Below are 17456 nucleotides of genomic sequence, written 5' to 3' on the forward strand. Positions count from 1 at the left end.
GGGTCACACACTACAACACATATAAAGTAAAAAATTGCATACTGTTGGCCAATTTATAAGCAAATGCCATCAAAAGGAAGAGGTACAACCGATTAATTCCTGTCTTTGACAATACCATCCATATAAAAATTATTTAGCATCATCTCCAACTTATGTCAACCCCAAATGTGTTAAGAGTAGAAATGTTCTAGAAGGTTTTCCACGGCTGATTTTTTTTGGAATAATGTCATCAATCCTTTCTTGGGAGACATCTCTGCATGTACTTGAACCTCCAAACATTTTGTTAGCTGTTGAACATCTTGATGTTTTGCATCAGTCACCATCATCAAGATAATCCTGACTCTTAGAGATTCCCAAACGGTAAACCTTTATGGGAGAAGATGGCTTCATCATTCTCCCACAGAGTGGCAGGTAGATTGGAACCCCCTACTTTGCTGTTAGCCACCCAATACCTCATGCACAGCACCACGAGGGTTCCTTTTGCACCAACTAGGCCCTCCAAACATTTCATAATCTCTTCGTTTCCTGATGCTTCCAAATCACTTCAAGTAAGCGGCTTTGAGATAGTGACATCTATCTTCTTACAGTTCAGCAGATTAGAAATCCAAATTCTGGGCAGGGCCTCTCTGAATCTACTCTGGCAATATTCTGGATTGAGCATCCCTCATCCTTTACTCCTGGGTTCTGTGGAAATATCCATGTGTCCTCTATCTTTGTCCCACTTGTATTTCTGGATCTTTCTATGCTCCTCTTCATATCACTCCAAAGGGATTAGGGATAGTACACTCTTATTTATATGGCCTCATTTACATAAAATAGAAACTAGTCCAAAACAAGATTGTATCCACAGTACTGTTTCAGGTATATATACCTTGGAGTCATTTCCAACTCAAAGCAATGTTAAAGGATAGAATACAATTAATCCATGGAGTTGCCTAGGCTTTGTGTACATGTGTGTGAATGGTTTGAGTGAAAGTTTACCAAAAAAATTCCATTAAACAATTCATACACATTTGTTTTTGTGACATTGATTGAAATACACACAGTATAACAGCACTCTTTCTGTTCCTCTATATTTGTCATTCACATTCGCCATGCTTTCCTCTTGTTTCCTCTTCTTATTGGATGCTACGACTGATCACTTTATAGGTCTGTCTATTGTTTGGCTGAAAGTTCAGCCAAAGCGTTGAGTTTATTTCCTGACTTGAAAAATGTCTAGAAGAGGGTCAATCACTGATACAGGGCAAGTACAAGGTAGGGCAATACAACCAAGCAGAGGTCAGCACAAAACGATCAAGGCACAGGAAGACCCTGGGAAGAGTACAAGAGTTCAAGACAACAGAGGTAAATAATTCCATGCACGCACAGTCCTATAATAAGAGTGATAACAAAAACTATGAAGTAGACCCAACCAATCCTCTGTCCGCTTTTCCTGTGGTGACTTGTGTGATGCTGGAAGGTATGCCAGGAGTACTTCAAATAAAGCCAGGGTCAGAGCGTTTTCATGGAGCTTCTTGCCTAAGACAGACCAGGGAAGAGGATGCAGTCACCTAATTATTTTTTTTAAAAAAGAGTCATTAAAAACCTTATTATTAGCTAAGCAACGCTTAATGTAGTACTGAAAGATGAACCTATGAGTTCAAAAGCGCTCAATATATGAATGGAAAAGATCTGCCGTCTCCAAATAGAGTTGACCTTAAGGGCCAAAATGAAGCAAAGATTTTTGATGATGTGACAAAATGAGAAGCATCCATTAATTATCAGAGTATAAAATGTAGTAAATATGAATCTAGAAAGATAGTAAGTTTTCCCAAAAATATAATAGAAGACATAGAGATAAATCTATGATATTGGTGTGCTGAAATGAACTGGTATTAGCCATGTTGAACTGGATCTATCTTACCTGGAAAGAGAAATTAAAGATGAATGGCATCACCTAAAAGAACATTTTAAGATTTATCATGAAGTATAATGTTGTGTGTCAGTGATAGGATGATAACCATTCAATACAAGGAAGAGCGATTGCTAAAGTTATTACTGAAATGAATAAGCCAACCTCTAAAGCAAAAGATGAAAGAAATAAAGATCACCCCCCATTTTTGCAGTCCTAAATAAACAAAGAATGTGATCAAGGTGGATTGATAATTACTGATGAGTGGAATATAAAAATTGGGAGCAAAGAGGGATCAGTAGTTGGAGAGCATAGCTTTAGTTCTTCAAGCAACATTGCTGAACATATAAGATTTTAAAATATCAATAACTTGTTCATTGCTAATTCTTTTTTTAAACAAAATTAATGGATGGTGCAATACAGAGGAATCAAATAAGCTCCATCTGTGGAAAGAGATGATGCTAAATATCACCAGAAAGATGGCCACGGCCCACTCTAAAACAACTATCAGTATCTCATAAGCAAGTTCAGATTAAAGCTAAACAAGAAAAGAAATTCAAGTACATTCACAAGAACCACAATATTATCTTTAGTAGATCCTACTCAAATTTAGAGACATCTGAGGAGTAGATTAGACACATTGAACATTAATGATCAGAGACTAGATATGTGGGATGACATCATGAACATCATGATTGAAGAAAGCAAAAGGACAGTAAAAATACAGGAAAGAAAGAAAAGCTAAGTGGATGTCAGATGAGAGTCTGAAACTTGTTCTAGAATGCATAGAATTTACAGATAATAAAAGAAATGATGACATGAAAGAGCTAAACAGAAAATGTCAAAAGTTGGCTGTAGAGGGCAAAGTAAAATATTGTAATAAAATATACAAAGACCTGGAGTTAGCAAATCAAAAGGGCAGAAAACACTTGTTATTCCTCACATTGAAATCTTCAGAAAAAAATGCAATATGAAGGATTTATGAGCAAACTTGAACAATACATGAAATAGCAAAAGAAGATAGAAGAGACTGCACCACAAAGAATAGGCTGATTTTGAACCACTTCCAGAGGCAGCTTATGGTGCAGAAGGAAGACGTACAAGTTGAACTGAAGGCATTGTTGTAAAAGAAGGATCCAGGAATTAACAGAGACACATGAAAATCTTGCAACAAATATAACGCTGGATGGATGTGAAGAAATTTGGGAGATAGCACTTGACCAACCAACTGGAAGAGATCCAGAGTTGAGCCCATTCCACAGAAATGTGATCCAATAAAATACAGAAATTATCAAAAGTATCACCAATATCACATGAAGTAAATTTGGCTGAGGATAATTTTTATAAAGTGGTTGCAACAGTACATACATAGGAAAGTGGCAGAAATTCAACCTGGATTCAGAGAAGGATGAGGAAGGAGGGATGTCATTGCTGAGAGCTAAAAAGATCTTGGTTGAAAACCAAGATCGCCTGCATTTGATAGACTGTGCAAAAGCCTTCTGAGTGGGTCATAACAAATTGAGAATTATATTGCAAGAAATGGAATTTCAGAACACATAATTTTGCTCACGCAGAACCTGAATATATGCTAAGAGGAACAAGGAAATATGGACCGAATTAAAGTCAGAAAAGATACATTTTGTGGTTATATCCCTTCACCATACTGATTCAATCTCTATTCGCAGCCAATTGTCTGATAAGGTAGACTTGACACTGCAATGGAAGGACAAGGAGGACTCAGAGGACTTGAAGTGCTTACTAGTGAAGATCTAGACTACAGAGGTCAGTCTAGATCACCACTTCATAGAGAAAAAAACAAAAATTCTCACAACCAGACAAACAGCATCATGAAAAATAGAGACAATATTAAAATATTTGTTTGGATCCCCACAACCAATGGAAATAGCAGTCAATAAATGAGGTTACATATTGCATTGGACAATTTTACAGGAAAAGGTTCTTTAAAGAGTGAAAGAGCTGATGTCACTTTGAGAACGAAGGTGAACTTGTCATTTGGGTATTTTCAGTCACCTCATATATATGGGAAAACTGGCCAATGAATAAGGAAGACTGAAGAAGAATTTATTAGTTTGATTTATAATATCAAAAATGTTGAACATACTATAGACTTACAGAAGAATGAACAAAACTGTCTTGGAAGAAGTGCAAGCAGTGTCCTCCTTAGAAGCTAGGTTGGTGATACTTTGTCTCACATACTGTGGACTTATTCCTAGGAGGTAGAAGGCTCTGGCCAAGGACAGCATGCTCAGCAAAGAAGAGAAAGATCTACAGTTAGATCACTTGATACATTAACAACAACAGTGGGCTCAGAGATTCCAATGCATATGAAGATGGCACAAGAATGACTTGTTCATAGGTAAGGTCGCTATTAGTTTGATCTGACTTGACTGCGCCTAACAAAAACCCAACAACAAAGAGAACATGTATAAATAAACATGCACACTGAGGGAAGACAAGTAGGGCTACATCTATGAATACATATATATGTCTATATATAGATGTCTATTGGTGTGACAGAGGATGGATCTATCTATCTATATTGCTGTAAATACTTAGGACTCTCTGAATGAGGTCAAGCATATAGAGAACCAAGGGAAAGAGGGACCAGACTTCAACCCAGTGCTTCAAGTTGTGAATGCAACATGCCAGCGTAGAGTAGGGGACCAGTGGAGAGGTCTGGGGGCCTGGCCCCAACCCCAACTACTAAGTGGACACCTGCCCCTCGACCCCAAAAGAATTTATTTCAAAAGATGGTATTGAGTCTGCAGCTCCGGGAGAGGGACATACCTGATTGGAGCACACGGGAGCAGATGAACGGGGAGGAGGAGAGAGTGGAGCACATCCTGGCCCACCAGGCCTTGAGGACGATGATCCCAATTAGAGCAGCCAGTCCACAGAGAAGACCAAATTTCCAGCCCCACTATGAGACATGATGCCCCTCACTGACCCATAGCCCTACAAGGGACAACACCGGAGACACAGTGTGAGAATTGCACTTGATCTGATCCCGCCACATTAAGGGGTGCAACAGAACAGCAAGAGAATGGAGCGGTGAAGTCCCCAGGGAATGCTGAAGGTGGGCTTTGGGGCCAGGACGTGGTGTCCCAACAGACTGGACTAGAAAACACTCCTAAAGGCCAATAGATGATCATTGAACTAACTACAAGCTTTTCTTTCTTGTGTTTTGTTTTGGTGTTTTGTCATTGGTTTGTTGTTGTTGTTGTTATTTTGTTGTATGCTGTTGCTTGGTTTTATTCTGCATTGTTTTTGTGCATGTTATTATCTTATTAGTCTAAATAAGATAGACTGAATGAACAATCCAGAGGAGAAAACAATGGGACTGACAGTTCCGGGGGGACATGGGGGGAGGGGCAGAGGGGAAAGAAAGTGATATTAACAAACCCAGGGACAAGAAAACAACAAGTGATCCAAATTGGTGGTAAGGAGGGTGTGGGAGGCCTGGTAGGGCATAATCAAGGGTAATGTAACAAAGAGGAATTGCTGAAACCTTGGTGGGGAATGAGCATGATAGTGGGACAGGAAGAAAGTCGAGAAAAATTGAGGAAAGAGCTGGGAGGCAAAGGGAATTTATAGAGGTCCTGATAAAGACATGTACATATGAAAATATATTTATAGATGAGGATGGGGAAATAGATCTATGTGCATATATTTATAGATTTAGTATTAAGGAAGCAGAAGGACATTGGGCCTCCAATGAAGTACTCCCTCAATGCAAGAATTCTTTCTTCTATTAAATTGACATTTTATGATGTTCACCTTCCTGACACAACTGCTGAAAGCAAAGAGGGTGCATAAGCAAATGTGGTGAAGAAAGCTGATGGTTCCCAGCTATCAAAAGATATAGTGTCTGGAGTCTTAAAGGCTTGAAGATAAACAAGTAGACATCTAGCTCAGAAGCAACAAAGCCCACAGAGAAGAAGCACACCAGCCTGTGTGATCAGGCCTCAAAGAACAAAAAATCATATCATTGTGTGCTTACCTCCATGATATGATCGCTGAAGACAAATAGGTGCATAAGCAAATGTCGTGAAGAAAGCTGATGTGCTTGGCTATCAAAAGATATACCATGTGGGATTTAAAGGCTTGAAGGTAAACAAGCAGCCATCTAGCTCAGAAGCAACAATGCCCACATGGAAGAAGCACACCAGCCTGTGCGATCACAAGGTGTCGAAGGGAGCAGGTATCAGGAATCATCAGAACCAAAAAAAATTACCATAGCGAATGAGGGGGTGAGTGAGGATTGGAGACCCAAAGCCCATTTGTAGGCCACTGGAGATTCCCTTGCAGAGGGGTCTCCAGGAGGAGATGAGCCAAACAGGGGGCGATGTAGCAATGATGAAAAATACAACTTTTCTCTAGTTCCTAAATGCTTCCTCTGCACCCTACCATCATGACCCGAATTCTATCTTGCAAGTCTGGCTAGCCCGGAGGGTGTACACTGATGGGAACTGGAAGCATAGGGAATCCAGGGCGGATGATCCCTTCAGGACCAGTGGTATGAGTGACAATGCTGGGAGCGTAGAGGGAGAGTGGGTTGGAAATGGGGAACCGATTACAGGGATCTACATGTGACCACCTCCCTTGGGGACAGAGATAAGAAAAGTGGGTGAAGGGAGATGTCTGACAGGGCAAGATATGACAGAATGATAATTTATAAATTATCAAGGGTTCATGAGGGAGAGGGGAGCGGGGAGTGAGGGGGAAAAAAGAGGATCTGAAGCCAGGGGCTTAAGTGGAGAGCAAATGTTTTGAGAATGATGAGGGCAATGAATGTACAAGTGTGCTTTACACAATTGATGTATATATGGACTTTAAAAAGAGTTGTAGGAGCCCCTAACAAAATAAGTTAAAAAAAAAAGAAGAAAAATGCTTTGAGGGAATGGGGACCTTAATCTGGGTTTCAGGGACATAGTCAATTGGTATAATATAGTCCACAAAGAAGTACCTATATCCTACATTGGTGAAGAGTGGCTCGGATTTGTAAAGTTTGTGAGCAACCCTCTAAGATACCGGTATTGATCTTTTCACTTCCAGTGCCAAGAACAGTGAAGAGACATAGAGGTACACAGAACCAATTCACTAAAAGAAACCTCATCCTCCACCATCCTGAGACCTGAAGACTCAGATGCTGGTGCAGGCTACCATTGTTGACTTTTGGAAGGAACATAATAGGAAGCCCTGGCTAACGTAGAAATATGTGGAACAAAACTAAATTAATGGGCTGTAATTTTTAGAGAAGCAATTTGCCTAGTCCTCTGTGGAGCTGCTGGTGGGTTTAAGTAACGGACCTTTTAATGAAGCATTTTCGTGCTCAGTCATTAGGGTATTTCTTTTCACATGTCATATTTGGCATGACACACTTCACCCCATTTTGTTGATGTTCTTGTTAGGTTACTCCTAGCGATCCTATGTGTGATAGAATGAAACACTGCCTGGGTCTGGGCCATCCCCACAATTGTTACACTGGGTCCTCTTGTTGTAGCCACTGCGTCAGTCCATGTCATCCCTCCTTTTTATGGACTTACTACTGAATCAAACATGATGTCCTTTTCTGGGGACAGGTCTGTCCTGAGAATGTTTTCAAAGTGCATGAAACAGTCTCACCATCCTTCCAAGACAGATTCAATCGTTCTTCTGACAGCCCTGGTACTTCCAATATCCTTTTCCAACATCATAATGCAAATCCATCTGTTTTCCTTACTCATTGCACAACTTTCACATGCATATGAGGTGACTGAAAATATCATGGCTTGGATCAGACACATATTAGTTTTCAAAGTGACATATTTTTCTCTAACACTTGTTACAGTTCCTTTGTGCCATGCCTATTTAACTAGTGTCCTAACTATGAACCTTCAGATGCTATTCTGACCTCATGCTAACGACCTCCCTCATCTGGATGACGTGTCTCCTCCTCTCTGTTTTCTTTTTCTTTTTTAAGACTTAATAAATGTGCTGCTTAAATTATATTTGAGATTGGATTCTCTTTTGTACCGTAAAACAGACTCCCTTTAAAAACATTTCTAATAAATCATTTTCTCTGAAAATAACCATTTCAAGGTTTGTTTCTAATATGAATGTTGTACTGGAAAAGGTTTAACACCAGGATCTCTTTCCAGCGGAGGGGTTGAATTGGGGGTGGGGGGAGGAAACAATCAAGAAGCAAATAAACAAAAGCTCAACATTTAGCTTCAAACCTCACAGTGTAATCCCATGGTAGAGAATAATATTGCAAATACCATGGACTGCTCAAAGGACACACAGGTCTGTCTGGAAAGAAGCACAGCCAGAGTGCTCCTAGAAGCAACAATGGTGAAACTTTGTACTATGTATTTTGGACAAAATAGTCCTTGGAGAAGGATCATGTTTGGCAAAATGAAGGAGCAGGGAAAGGAGGGATGCCCTCAAGTAGATGGATTGACACCGTACCTCAACAATGGGCTCAAGCAGAGGGGCCATGGTGAGGAAGGAGCAGGATAGGGAAGATCGTCCTTCTGGTGTGGCTAAAGTTTCTCTGGGTCATAACCAACGCAAAGACACCTAACAACAACATAGTGAAAATATCCCCACACGAGCACCACTAACGCCAGCCACCATTCAGTTGATTCCAACTCCTGGTGGCCCGGTGTCTGTCTGAGTAGAACTGTGCTGTAGGACAATTTTAAAGATAGGTTTTTGGGAAGCTGTCTCTGAAAGGACTTGAACCTACAGCCTTTGGTTGTCAGTTGAGTAATTAAGCATTTGTATTATATGGAGGTTAAAAGCACAGTCAACGAATTAGGAAAATATGTTCACCATCTGCTCACATAAACCAGTGTGAACTGGTGCCAGCCTACCAGTGACTATTGATTACTCATCAAATTCAAAGCCAATAACTTGGGGGTAGTAGAGATTGAATTCTGTGCTTTCAGGGCATGGCCTTTGTCTTGCCTTTTGTCTTTGCCTTTGAAGAGTTCCAAGAAGAGGTGTGACTGATCTGAGCTGTGTTACAAGGTGTTTTCTTGAAGGTGTGTAAGATAGCTTGTCAAGAGTGGAAGCTGGAGAGTAGTTGGGAAGACAAATGATAAGGCCTTGATGTCATGTAGGCTTGGAGAAGTAGGTGGAATTAGGATAGATTTTTGAAATGGAACTGGGAGGATTTGTTAATGGGTTGGATGTAATCACTCAAGAGAAGGAACTAAGGGTTATTCTAGATGTACGGCTTGCCAAATTTGGTGCATGCAAGTTATACTTCTCTTCATTATTTTTTCTTTAAGGAAAAAAAATCATTTGGCTCTCTTGATCCTGGCTCCCTCTCTGATATTTTCCAATTTTTTTCTCAAATCGGTGTAGCATCATCCTTTTAAAAGTTGTGACTAGATTCTCAAAGTTTTTCTGAATTTTTTTCATTGTTGTGGATTTGACTTGGAATCATACTGACCCGAAAGGACAGAACAGAACTGTCCCTGCTGGGTTCCAAGGCTGTACATCTGAAAAACCAGACTGTCACGTCTTTCTCTTCCTGTGACAGTACTCATTAACGCCACCAAACCCCATGGCGTTCAGCATAGTTACCAAATCGCCCTCTCTCGTTATCTGGGGAGAGAGAGATGGGGATAAGTACTCCTACTCTTGTTCCCGACTTACTTAAAAACATCAATTGCTACAATGAAGTTATACAGTGCTTCTTAGATTTTAATGTGTATCAGCAACATCTAGAAAGTTTGTTAAAGCACATGCTTCTGGATTCAGCCTTAGAATTTCTACCTTTTCCCCCAAATACTTGTGGGGCTCTTAATCTCTTATCACAATACATGCGTTCCTCCAATGTGTCAAGCACATTGCACATCATCATTTTCAAAGCATTCTCTTCCCACGTGAGCCCCTGATATCAGCTCCCCATTTCTCCCCCCTCCTTCCCATGCCCACCCTCCCTCACAGACCCTTGATAAGTTATAGATTATTTTTTCCATATCTTACATTATCCCCTGTCCCCACTCTCCTGCTTTTCCATTATTCATCCCCCTCAGAGGGGTTCTAGATTGATCCTTATGATTGATTTCCCCTTTCTCCCCCCACCCTCCCCTAATCCTCCTGGTATCTCTACTCTTTCTGTTGGCCCTGAGGACTCTATCTATCCTGGATCCCCTGTGTTGCAGCTTTTAAGGAGCTCTGGTAGTGTAGTGATTATGCATTGAGTTCTGATCCTCATGGTTGGCAGTTAGAAACCTCCAACAGCTCCAAGGGAGAAAGATTGGACTTTCTATTCATGTAAACAGTTGGCCACTGAATCAACATTGACTTGATGGCAGTGTTTGTTTGTTTGTTTATTTATTTATTTATTGGTGAGTTGGGGCGGAGAGCTGCCTTGGAAGCCCAAGTGGCAACATGCTCAAAATGTTTTGTTGCAGAATGAAGATTGATGGTTCAAATTTGCCAGCTGCTCTGCAGAACAAAGGTGTGGCAATCTGTTTCTGTAAAGATTTACCGCATTGGAGGCTCTGTGGGTGGTTCTACTCTGTCATACAGGGTTACTCTGCGTTGTTGGCTTCATGGCAATGAACTGGGAGTCTGTAGGAGAACTCAAGACGTTTGATTATAGCAAAGTTCTAGCTAATGCTAATGCTGACCGTACTGGCAACTGTGAAGGGTATTAAGCAATACATTAAAGATGATGTTTCCAAAGAGGGATATGGCATTTTCAGAGTTTTTATTTTATTTCATAATTCAATGACCCTCTTTTTCTCCCCATATATTTTCTTCTTTCAGCTCCTGGGGAGTGAGCTCTTCATTTGGACGCATTGGCCTGTGAGTCCACACAACACTATGTGGACATGAGAAGGGCAGCCCTTCAGAGATGCTGACCGCTCTGGGCACAGTGGAGACATCTCATTACAGGAGACAAACACAGATGAGTTCATCAGAAAGTCCCTTCAGCTCCTTGGAGGTTCATCATTCCTATTTCAGGAGTTCAGACAAGCAGTAAATCTGCTGGAAAGATGGAAAGTGAACTGCACGTAACAATTTATTCATGCCAGAGGGGACCCTACCTTACCAAGACGATACTCATGCATGATCATTAAAGACGCTCTAGGTTGTCCACTCAAATATTTATGTTTTAATGCTGTTTTAATTGAGCCTGCTGGCCTTTTCCTCCTAGGTAAGGGAATCATCCGATGACGGCACAACACTTTATAGTTTGTAAGCCCTTTAATACACATTTTTAAAGCTTAGAATAACTGGCTAATATAGGACTTATTCTTCCATTTTGCAGTGATGAAAGACTGACTGTTGTAAGTTCATGCATCAAGATGGTAGCTAGAGACTTCAAGTCTTTTAACTCTTATGGAATATGGGACTCCATTAGAAGTTTTACTGGTTTTCCTACAGAGTCGAAGCCACGAGTTGAGAATGAAAACCCCCAAATTAGGATTGATGTTCCTGCATATTCATTACACTGAACTCCTCCAACGTCACGCTTTATGGAATTCTGTTTCATGAGAGCTTGAAAGTTCTGTTTGTCAGACGTCCTGGAATGTTTGCTCCAAGTGAACACACCCATTGAGATTTTCAGTGCATTTATTTTGAGTGGTGGGTGTATCTCTCTTTAAACAAAAAGTTAAATTCTGGATGAAGGCCACAACACAGTATTAGGTGGAAGCATTTGAAATTGTCCATTTTTGACCCTGTATTCTTGCATGATTACATAGGAATAATTTTAGCAGATTTTTACAGATGAAGAATTATGTTCTCAAAAGAAGACTGATCTTGGGATCAGAATAATGTGATCAGATGTCTTCAATTATGACTTATCAAATGTTTTGCTTCACCAGGCACCCTACTATGTGAAGGCCCAGTGACAAACGAGTAAGGCAATTCCACTGCCCACAAGGGGTGCAAGTTAATTAAAGAAACAGGAAAGCTAACCCACTGAGATAATATAGAAAGTCACACATAAAATTTATATAGAAATTCTGGGAAAATGTTGGTGTAAATAGTTCAGTGTTTTGATTTCCCCCAAAATACAAGGAATGGCGCTCAACTCTAAAAAGAAATACTGGAGAACTATAGAAAGGCCAGGATCAATGAATCAGCAACAAACACATATGCTAGCAAAGTTACTTCTCTCACCGTCTTTCCTCCTCCCTCCATCCACTGTGGCTACTCACTGTGATGGACCAAGGGTATCACTCCGGAAAGAGCATGCTTCCTTGGCCACTGCAGCCCCCTTGCCTAAACAGAAACAAGATGCCAAGATTTTGCTCTAAAATCAGCAAGGCATATCTTCTAGGGATCTATTTGGAGTCTGTCAATATGCCCCCTCCACAGACGCTGTGGACTGCACAGGGACTACACGTTTCTACAGAATGTCGTTGCTGTAGAAAGTGGAGTCCACTTCCCATAGCTCAAGTCTCTGGAACCAACGGAGCAGACCTCCCACGGAGTCAGCTTGGGTCTGTCAGCTCCCTCTTCCAGTTGGCCCTGGCAACTGCTGGTTGAACATGTGTGAACATATGTGTGCTATGATATAGGCATATGTACACCCATAGCCAAAAATCTACCAGGGAGGCTCTCATAGCAGCAAGGCTATCTGGGATCTGACCAGAGCATAATGCCCCACCCCACCACAGTCATGAAGTTTTGAAAAGTAGACCCATAGAAGCTCGTGGCGTAGTTTTCCTACTAGGAATCCTAGAGATGTGTAACTTGAGTGGAAACCACTCTCCCAATGATTCTAGAGTCCCTAGGGCTCTGAAGGCAACAAGACACATCTCCTTAAGATCTTTCTTGGAGGGACCATGTCCTGCTCTTTCCAAAACCATTGAAAGTCTTCCTGAAATTTCCTTGAGTTCTAACTAGGTATACGTAGGCCCAAAAGAGTGGGAACAAAACCTTATGAAAAACAAGAAGGCAACTCCCAGCCTCCACAGGGACTCTCCAGGTGTAGAATTTCTGGCTGAAGACATGTTTACAGATGCAGAGAAAAGGAGTAAAAATCGGAAAAATTCTGGTGGGAAAATTGGTCACGCACAATGTCTTGCCTGCTGGCGGACAGATTGAATTCAGTGCGTGCTCAGGTGTGCTCTCCCTCCAAGTCTATCTGTTGTCGGTGTCACATTAGTCAATTAAACTGTGCTCAGCCTTTTGGAGACTTTGTTTTTGTTGCTTAACCTCTGATTTGGGTTCCCATTCTCAGGTTCATTGATTCTTTCTTCTGTCTATTTAAACCGATTGATAAGTCCTTCCATTGCATTTCAAATCTGAGTCATTCTCTCTCGCAGTTGTCACGTCCCCCCTTTAGATCCTCGCTCTGAAATGGCGTTTCCTCATTTTATGAGTCTTTGTGTGGGCTTCCCCTTCACTCCTAAACTATGGTTGACATTGTTGTATGATAACCTTCCATTTAAAATTACTTAGTTGTGGTCGTTAGATGTTTCTATGTCAACTTAAAGATACAGGAAAGTGTAGGGGTGGAACCAATCTGCCAATTGCTTCAAAGCCTGGTGATGTCTCCTTGGGTGGGTGGCCTTCTTATCATTAGGGAGACCTGGGAACCGCCCTCTCTCGACCACTCTGTCTTCCTGCCTGATGAGACGCTGCCACAGCCACGGAGAGCTGTGGGCCCCACACCGTCCATATTCCCACCTGCCTTGTGGGCAGGTGACTGCACCCACAGGCCTCGGATCTTCCTGCCTTCCAGGTCCTCATTCCGCATCACAGGTGTGTGGCTATGTGAGCCGGAAGACAAACTTGTAGGCTGGCATTGGACTCACCATGGACTTGAGATGGACTGGGCTGGGATGCTTTTTAATGTATAGTTGCTTCTTGATACAAAGCTCTTTGTGAAACATCTGTGAGTTTCTTGAATCAGCCCAGATGAACAGAACACATGAGCTCTCCCAAGAAGCACGTTTGCTCTCTTCATCACGTGCACCTGCGTGGGCCCTCACTTTTCTTTGTAGTGCACGCTTGTGCTGTTTGGTTCAGACACTGCCATTTCCTCATTCTCCTCAGCATGTGACGGTTTTACCGGCAGTGATTTTCTGCAAAAAACAACAACAACCAACAAACACCTTAAGCTGGCAGGTGGTTTTCTCTCCATTTCTGGGACAGTTCTCTCTCCCTGCCGGATTCCAATTGTATTTGAAATGTTCACCTATGTTTTCAGTGCACAATGCAGAGGCTCCTAAAGCAAGGCTCTTCTTTTAGATAAGAGTAACTCCTCTCTCAGCTCACTTGCTTAATCCCCTTTGTCCCTCAAAAGTGAAAGACTCCAGACACCTGTGGATTGCACCCTGCCTCATTAGCATCCCTCACTCACTCAGGGCCATGGAGTCAATTCAGACACCCAGTCACCCCATAGCACCAATAGAACTACCCCTGTGGGTCTCCTAGAAGATAACAGTTTATGGAAATAGAACACCCCATCTTTCTCCCGGGGAGTGGGTGGTGGTTTAGAGCAACCAGCCTTGCAGTCGAAGCCCAAAGCGTAAGCACTAAGTACTTCAAATCCTGCCTCATTAACATCATGTCCCACTGTCACTGAATTGAGTCCCAGTCCTAGCGAATCTCTATAGGGTTTCTGACACTGTCAATCTTCACTGGAGCAGGTCACTTCATCCTTCTTGCTTGGAGCAGCTGGTGGGCTTGAACCTCTGAATTTGCCGTTACAATTCAAATACTCACCCCATGGTGCCACCAGCACTCCTCATTACATCATAAACCCACCGTTACTGAATGAGTTCCAACTCATAGCAACCCTGTGAGTAGATAGGGCAGAGCTACCTCTGTGGGCTTTGGCACTGTAAATGCTTAGAACAGGAAGCCCCCTTTTTCTCCCCCTTGACAGAGACGTGAGGAATCAGGATACATGGGATAATTACTTCACACCGCAAAATGGAGGACAATTACACAAAACACAAATCCTGGCCCAGCCAAGTTAAGACATACTTTGGAGAGAAACAATTTAATCTATGACATATCCCCAAACAATGTATCGATTCAATGTAATCATGATAAAAATTCCAGTAGATGTTCATTTTTTATGGTGACTTGAGTAAAGTATTACAGAACAGATCAATTTTCCACCAACCATTCGCACACCTTTTATTTCCTCTCTCTGGGGCCAATCCGTTGGCTCCATGTGCTCATGTGGAATCTACACAGAGACCAAGATGCAATTGTTTGCACAGAACAAGGGCATGGTTTAAAACCAGGAGAGATGTGTGTCATCAGACCTCCCTAAAGAGTGGATGAGCAAAGATAACGTGTTGAGGACTAAAATGCACCCGATAGAAGACATGGTATTTTGCATCACCTCACATGCATGCCAGTGCTAGATAATATATAAAGAAGATTGAAGAAGAATCAATCCAGTTGACCTCTGATGTTGGTGAAGAACACTGAAATGTTTTACTCACTGCCAGGAGAACAAGCGGATCTGCCTTAGAAGATGTACAGTCAGATTGCTCCTGAGAAGCGAGGATGGTCACTTTTTCTCGTGTTCTTTATCATAATTCGTAAAGCGCAGGGTCAGCGAAGAAGAGGAACAAAAGGCTCCAATATAACAATTGTGAGAGTGAGCAAGGACAGGCCATGTTTGATTACATTGTATGTCATAGTGGGTGGCATCTAACTATGTCAACTGAGTGGCATCTAACAACCATAAAACAGGAAAACAATCTCTAATTCATGCACTGAACTTAAAAAGTTCATTGTCTATTCCTGAAAGTTATATACATTTTTGGGTGTGTGGTTTATTTCTCTGAAAATCAGTCATGAATGATTGATTGGATGATCAATTGTTCAGAGGATCGCTAGAAGGCATTGGATTAATAATGCTAAAAACCACTCTTTCAATTGCTCCGCTTAGGCTTTGCAGTTCAGTTTTGTTCTGTTGATGGGGGTCATCATAAAGGTCCTCTTTTAGAAAAATAAACATAGCATTCTTTTTTTTAAAAAAATAAAACATTTTATTGGGGGGTCTTATAGCTCTTATAACACTCCATACATCAATTGTATCGAGCATATTTATACATTTTTGCCATTATCATTTCCAAAATATTTTCTACTTGAGCCCTTGGTATAAGCTTCTATTTCCCCCCCTCCCTTCCCCACACTCCAACCCTCATGAATCCTTGATAAGTTATATATTGTTATTATTATTTTGTATCTTACACTGTCCATTGTCTCCCTTCACCCACCTTGCTCTTATTCATCCCAACCATAGCTTTTGCATATTTATTTAAGAAAATGGTCATTTGAAATACCACTTATTCCAGAATACAGTAAACTGGGGATCTGAGGATGAATGTTTGGGACCTGCAGCAAAGTCTTCAGGTGAGCAGGAACAGCTCAAAGGTGCTCTGAGTTCAGGTAAATTAGACTCTGCAACCCAATGGGAGGCCAGGAGGTAGCAACAGCAATGGGGATGCTGGCAAATTGGGTTTGTCCTATGAATCCTGAGATCTGCTGTATCTGGAACCCACTCCCTTTCATTTCAATTACATTTCTATTATTTCAAAACATCCCTGATCCCATGAACTAAGGAAAGAGCCTGTGCTCAGACCCAGGGATTGCTGCAGAAGGAGCCGCAGCAGCCGAGGGGACCATTATGGGGTAGGAAAGTGGGATTGGAAGGAGTTGGGGCAGTAATACAGAACCAGCAGGCTGGTAGGAATAAGTGGAGAGATAGATTTGTTAATGATTTAAACATTCTCTGGGGATGTCTGGCCTCACTTAAGGAATCATATCATCTCATGGTGGCACTTTCTGCACTCAAATAGGAGCTCTGGTCTTTATTTTTGGAGATAAGCATATCTCCAAAAATTAGATTCTTTTTAAAAGGAAGTAAACCTTATTATTTGCTAACAGAGCTTGATGGGCATAAATAGTTGAAACATAGATTTGTCTTTATATAAAATAAGAAGATAAGCAAGCACACAAACATCACCGGGCAAGGGGGACTTCACAGTGGTCTTCCTTTGGTCCTGACATTGTTTTTATAAGCAGCAAAAAGCTAATGGGGAGAAAACTTTAAAAAACCCTAAAGGTGTAACTAACTAGCCCTGTGCATTGGGGGGAAGCCAGGAGGCCTGGCTTTGCCCCGGAAAGGTAAGAGGACCCAAGGGTTAAGTGCTTTCTACTCAACTATGCAACACACCTGGAAGTGAGAGAAAGTTCAATGGCAGTTAAGGGCATTTTCTAAACATAATTACTTGTGTTCTTGGTTATTAGTTAATGAGTTGCAAACAGGGAGTGATACAATATTAACTTAGGCAATCTCAATAATTCAATTAACACGAGTAAGCAAGATGTTGCCTGGAACCCTACTGTGATCAACAAATTTTTTTCAGTAAAATGTTCAAGGAAAAATAAATGGCCTCCTGTCCTCCAAATTGAATCAACATGATTCAAAATGTCTGTTTTTTAATGCTGGGATTTCTCTCCCTGATGGAATTGAGAATTCAAGGATGAGCAAAAGAAATCGTCACGTCTCTGTATCTGGTTAGGTAGAATTGTCCTCACTGCTATAGGCATGCGC

This window comes from Tenrec ecaudatus, chromosome 6 (assembly GCF_050624435.1).
Source record: "Tenrec ecaudatus isolate mTenEca1 chromosome 6, mTenEca1.hap1, whole genome shotgun sequence".
Lineage (NCBI taxonomy): Eukaryota > Metazoa > Chordata > Mammalia > Afrosoricida > Tenrecidae > Tenrec > Tenrec ecaudatus.